Source organism: Gorilla gorilla, chromosome 5, assembly GCF_029281585.2.
Source record: "Gorilla gorilla gorilla isolate KB3781 chromosome 5, NHGRI_mGorGor1-v2.1_pri, whole genome shotgun sequence".
In the NCBI taxonomy this organism is placed as follows: Eukaryota; Metazoa; Chordata; class Mammalia; order Primates; family Hominidae; genus Gorilla; species Gorilla gorilla.
The window spans coordinates 163,515,270-163,521,895 of record NC_073229.2 but is presented as its reverse complement, the minus strand read 5'-3'; positions in this window follow the sequence as shown (position 1 = coordinate 163,521,895).

Sequence of the window (6,626 nt, the reverse complement as noted above, 5' to 3'; positions counted from 1 at the left end):
ATAAACTTGATACTGAGAAATAAATCTCTCTCCTCATTAGTGAACTACTTGAGGTAGAGACTTCGTTGACAAAATGGCTGAAATGCAGGACCTCTAGTTTCCTCATAAATTATGTTTCCAAATGATTGGATATATTGTCAATACAAATATGTGGTGTATATATTTCCAAATCAAGATGCTTTGTGGTTGTCCATAAGATACAGATTGAGTTGCATGACACCACTGCTAGACAGGTATGTGAGAAAACATACTGAACACTGAAAAACAATATTTTCTTTTTTTTTTTGAGATGGAGTCTCACTCTGTCGCCCAGGCTGGAGTGCAGTGGCGTGATCTCGGCTCACTGCAACCTCAGCCTCCCGGGTTCAAGCAATTCTCCTGCCTCAGCCTCCTGAGTAGCTGGGGCTATAGGTGCATGCCACCACGCTAGCTAATTTTTTATTTTTAGTAGAGACGGGGTTTCGCCATGTTGGCCAGTCTGGTCTTGAACTCCTGACCTCAGATGATTCACCAGCCTCGGCCTCCCAAAGTGCTGGGATTACAGGTGTGAGCCACCACACCTGGCCAAACATTTTACATTTGAATGTCTTCCAATAGAAACACTTGACGACCTTTACTAGAATAACTCTTTATATACCAAAAGCATAGCTGGGCTATGAAGACAAGTTCTTTGAATTATTCATTTCTTGAACACAATTGTATTAGTCTGCTTGTGGTACTATAATAAACTAGAGATTGGATGACTTAAATCAGAGACATTTACTTTACACAGTTTTGGAGGTTGGGAAATCCAAGATGAAGGTGCCAATAGATTCAGTGTCTGTTGAGGGTCTACTGCCTGGCTTGTAGTCAACTGCCTTCTCCCTGGGTCCTCACATGACAGAGAGTCAAAGTTCTTACTCTTCCACTTCTTAAAAAGCCACTAGGGCCGGGCATGGTGGCTCACGCCTGTAATCCCAGCACTTTGGGAGGCCAAAGTGGGCGGATCATGAGGTCAGCAGATCGAGACCATCCTGGCTAACACGGTGAAACCCCATCTCTACTAAAAATACAAAAAATTAGGAGGGCGTGGCAGCTGGCGCCTATAGTCCCAGCTACTCGGGAGGCTGAGGCAGGAGAATCGCTTGAACCCGGGAGGTGGAGGTTGCAGTGAGCTGAGATAGTGCCACTGTACTCCAGCCTGGGTGACAGAACGAGACTCCGTCAAAAAAAAAAAAAAAAAAAAAAGCCACTAATCCCACTCTCATGACCTCATCTAATCTTAATTACCTCCAAATCCTCACCAATAAATTCCATCATATTGGGAGTTAGAGCTTCAACATATGAATTCGGAGTAACAGGAGAGATAATGCAATTTAGTCCATAGCAATGATATGACAATATTTCATATCTCAACTGATATTTCTACTCTTCTTTTCTAAAGTTCTATATCAGAAAAAAGAATTTCATGAAGAGGTCTAGAGATCATTGACCTCAAATTCTGACCAGCTCTGCTGCTGGAACATCTGAGTTCTACCTTAGGGTGGACATTTGTTCTTTATGCCCAGGATATCCACTCTTCCTCATGTTGGTAACAATACCCCAATTTTGCTTTGGATGAACAACCGCATCCCCAGTTCATGTGCTTAGGAAAAGTGACTCCTCTTTACTGTGAGGTGGAGCCTACGCGAAAGAGCTCACCTCCACCCACCCAGACTGCAGTCACTATGATTGTTTAAAGGATGGGATGAGCACATTGACCCAATCTGAGCCAGAGAGAGAGAGTGTGGGAATCCCTAGAGTTATGAAGAAGCTGCAGGAGGCAATTCCCCATCTGCAGAACTTGAAAGTAGAATAACGTAAATTTGAATATGCTATGGACCACAGTGCTGCGCGTAGAAACGGACCCTAGTGCTATTCTCTAAGCACAGAATCCAGCAGTATCTAAAACTAGCTCTCTTCCTGGATGATTTCATTTCATCCAAAAGAGCATCAAATATTAAGTCAGAGTTCAATTTTTAAATGGCTGCAATATTTAAAAAATCCTAATTGGCATTTGAGCTTCTCCACTATTCGAGAAGTAACATTTTATATCTTAATTAAATTATTATTAAAGACAAGTTTTTGGCTGGGCGCGGTGGCTCACATCTGTAATCCAGCACTTTGGGAGGCTGAGGTGGGCGGATCATGATGTCAGGAGATGGAGACCACCCTGGCTAACATGGCGAAACCTCATCTCTACTAAAAATACAAAAAATTAGCCAGGAGTGGTGGCACATACCTGTGGTCCCAGCTACTCAGGAGGCTGAGGCAGGAGAATCGCTTGAACCCAGGAGGCAGAGGTTGCAGTGAGCCGAGATGGCGCCGCTGCACTCCAGTGTGGGCGAGAGAGCGAGACTCTGTCTCAAAAAAAAAAAAAAAAAATCCTGATTTCCATTTTTTTTTTTTTTTTTTTTTGAGACAGAGTCTCGCTCTCTCGCCCAGGCTGGAGTGCAGTGGTGCGATCTCAGCTCACTGCAACCTCCGCCTCCTGGGTTCAAGTGATTCTCCTGCCTCAGCCGCCCAAGTAGCTGACATTACAGGCATGATCCACCAGGTCCAGTTAACTTTGTATTTTTAATAGAGACGGGGTTTCATCATTTTGGTCAGGCTGGTCTCGAACTCCTGTCCTCAGGTGATCCACCCTCCTCTGCCTACCAAAGTGCTGGGATTACAGGTGTGAGCCACCCAGCCTGGCCTAAAGACAAGTTTTCAACAGGAACTTTCATTAATCTGAGAGAAAACAAAACAGCTTAAAGTTACAGAGAGGTACCTAAGTGTGCAATTTATAAGTTATATACATAACTATCAATTTTATAGTTAAATTGAAATATATTAAATTCAAATATTTAATCTACATTTTCCTTAAAAAGAGCTAGAATGAAAGGTCTTGGATATAGAGAATAGGATCAATAATGAGCATAGATTTGGGGACACGGTTGCATATGCTATGGCTTTTACAAGAGCACCATGAAAGTACAAATTCCAATTCTGACCAGCTGAGCTATTTTACTCAACTTTGCAGGCTTACAACAATCTCTCCTTATTGTATAGCTCCAAGGACTCTTCCCACGCAATAATTTATTGGAACAAACATTTATAGCTGGATGATGGTATCTACTCAGTCACCTGAAAAGGAATGGAGACTCAAGAGAGAATCTTCTGCCTGCAGTTCTTTAGAAACTATCCTGAGTAGCAAATCTCAATCCCGATCAACTGTTTGCTCTCTTTAATGTCTTAGGCATAGTTTCTTCAAATTGAACTCTGTGTAGAATCAATCTTCTCCACAAAAAATAACTCTGTTGTTCCTCTAAGTTACAAATGCATACGTCGGCTCTCTCCTCCTTTGAAAGTGCAGATTTCAGACTTCAGGTCTGGATTTCTCAATCGTTTACAAGGGGGAAAAAAACACAAAACACAACCATCTGACCACTGGACACTGTTTTATTTTTCCTTTCAGTCTCATGAAGTAGTCAAATTAATGTCATAATCATGTTGGTATTCACACATTTTTCCTGTGTTTTTTCCCATGTGTGGGATCTTGGTATAGAAACCAGCTTTTGAATTTTTTTTTTCCAGCCAGTATCTAACATTCTGGCAGAATGAGAATGAATGAGTGACATTGTGACAGACAGAGTTTTAATTTTAAATGTTTTAGAACTTGAGTATATTTTAGTCTTTTCAACTTATATGTGTATATGTGCATGTGTAAAAGATAATTATTCAGATCTTAGTTAAACATAAGTATTCTTCCTTCTGAATAGGAAGATGTTTTAGTTAGATATTTAGTTAGATATATATTGGTTGCATGTAACAGAAAAATGAACCTAAATTGGCCTAAACAAAAATGATATTTCTCCAAACATGGCTGGATCAAGGGCTCAAAAGCTGTCATCAAGCTGTCTTTTTACTCAGACTTCCCCTGTGCCGCTCTCTGTCTTTGGCTCCTCATGGAAGCAAAATAGGGCAGTAGCACTAGGCATTCCATTCCATGAGGCTTCTTGTTCAGCTGGGAAGCAGACCTTTTCCCAGAAATCAGCAGATGTCAGCATACCTGCTTGACTCAGATTGGGTGGCTGGACAATGTCTGAACCAATCAGGGAATGCAACATAGAGATTGGTTCCACAGATTCCTGTTACCATAATGATGCACGGATGATAGGAAGCCAGAAAAACTACCTTCTTCTATGAAAAGTCCATTACAGGATGTAAGAGTTATCTTTCATTTTTTGAAATACTTGTATTAAAATCTATGAGGGCAGTTGGAAAGCAGCTGCACTCACTATCTACTTAGGTTCTGAAGATTCACCTTAAGATAAGCTATACTAAAATACTTTGAGACATATTTCAAATCTACAGAGACAATAAATTAAAAACTCCACTTAACAGGTCAGTTGATGGTGTAGGTATTGGTATATTTTGCAAATAATTCTCAGAATGTAATTATAACCAAAATTAGATTTGAGTAATGCCCTACTTAACCCAGAACTCAATTTGGAAACTTGAGTAGGAGGCATAGGGGAAATAACTTTTTCTGCTTTATTTTAGTTCTATTACTATACATGATATTTGATAAGGACATGTTGACCTCTACTTGTCCCTTTTCTTAATAAACTTTGCCTTTCTTTTAGCTTAGTTCACCAGAAAGCAACATGCACATATTATCTTAACTCTTCCCTGAAATGCCTTCGTGAAAGTTTAATATTATCCTCTCAGAATCCATCAAAGGTTAATGCAGGAAATGGCCATTCACAGGACTTTTTTAAAATTTTACCTTACTTTAAGCATGTGCAGAATGTGCAGGTTTGTCACATAGGTATACATGTGCCATGGTGGTTTGCTACACCTATCAACCTGTCATCTAGGTTTTAAGCCCTGCATGCATTAGGTATTTGTCCTAATGCTCTCCCTCCCCTCACCCCCAAACCCCCAACAGGCTCTGGTGTGTGTTTTTCCCTTTCTGTGCCCATGTGTTCTCATTTATCAACTCCCATTTATGAGTGAGAACATGCGGTGTTTGGTTTTCTGTTCCTGTGTTAGTGTACTGAGAATGATGGCTTCCAGCTTCATCCATGTCCTCGGAAAGGATATGATTTCGTTCTTTTTTATGGCTGCATAGTATTCCATGGTGCATATGTGCCATATTTTCCTTATCCTCGCAGACCTTTTTGCACCAACCTAATATCTTCCATAAAACAAAATTTGAAGGTACTGCTTACTGCGTTATCAATTCCTTCTCTGCTCTGTATGAATCCCTGCAAGGAATTCCTCCTGGAACAGAATTCCTACCTGGCACACAATGTTTGGAATACTGAGGGGTTTTGTTTGTTGTTTGTATGTTTCTTTTATAATATTTAACGGGACCTCTAGAACCCATTCTGTTTCCTTTTTGGTCTTGTCTACAAGGAAACTAAAATATATAGCTATATTGCTAAATTTATGTTAAATCTAAATCATATTTACATATAAAATTACACTAATGATTCAACATCAGATTTTTTTTTTTTTTTGAGACAGAGTCTGGCTCTGTTGCCCAGGCTAGAGTGTAGTGGAGTGATCTTGGCTCATGGCAACCTCCGCCTCCCCCGTTCAAGCAATTCTGCCTCAGCCTCCCAAGTAGCTGGGAATACAGGTGCCCAACACCACACTTGGCTAATTTCTTTTTTTTTTTTTTTTTATTTTCCTTTTTTTTTTTTTTTTTTTTGAGATAGGGTCTTGCTCTGTCACCAGACTGGCATGCAGTAGCGTGATCTCAGCTCACCACAACCTCTGACTCCCTGGTTCAAGCGATTCTCCTGCCTCAGCCTCCTGAGTTGCTGGGATTACAGGCACGCACCACCATTCCCAGCTAATTTTTTTATTTTTAGTAGAGACAGGGTTTCACCATGTTGGCCAGGATAGTCTCAATCTTCTGACCTCATGATCAGCCCGCCTCAGCCTCCCTGCTGGGATTACAGGTGTGAGCCACCGCACCCAGCCCATTTTTGTATTTTTAGTAGACGAGGTTTCACCGTGTTGTCCAGACTGGTCTTGAACTCCTGACTTCAGATGATCCATCCACCTCGGCCTGCCAAAGTGCTGGGATTACAGGCATGAGCCACTGTGCCTGGCCTCAACATTAGATTTCTGTAGTAATAGATTTTCTTCTCTTAAAAGCCTAACTATTGCCTTAATCTTTATATGAACTTATTTGTCTGATGTTTGAAAAATGTCTTAGTATGATAGTGGCCTCAAATTTTACTTGGAAGTAAAGGTATAATAATAAATTTTAAATATACATTAACTTCTGAATTTACACATAAAGTTGAAGAAAAGTTACGTACACAAATTTTTTATTGCTAAAGTGAAAAGTGTTGTGGAAATGGAGAGTACTGTGAAGGTTCACAAACCATAAAGCGTACGTTTAAACATTTTTCTTTTTTCTTTTTTTTTTTTCTTTTTTTTGAGATGGAGTCTCGCTCTGTCGCCCAGGCTGAAGTGCAGTGGTGCCATCTCGGCTCACTGCAAGCTCTGCCTCCTGGGTTCACGCCATTCTACTGCCTCAGCCTCCCGAGTAGCTGGGACTACAGGCGTCCGCCACCACACCCGGCTAATTTCTTTTTGTATTT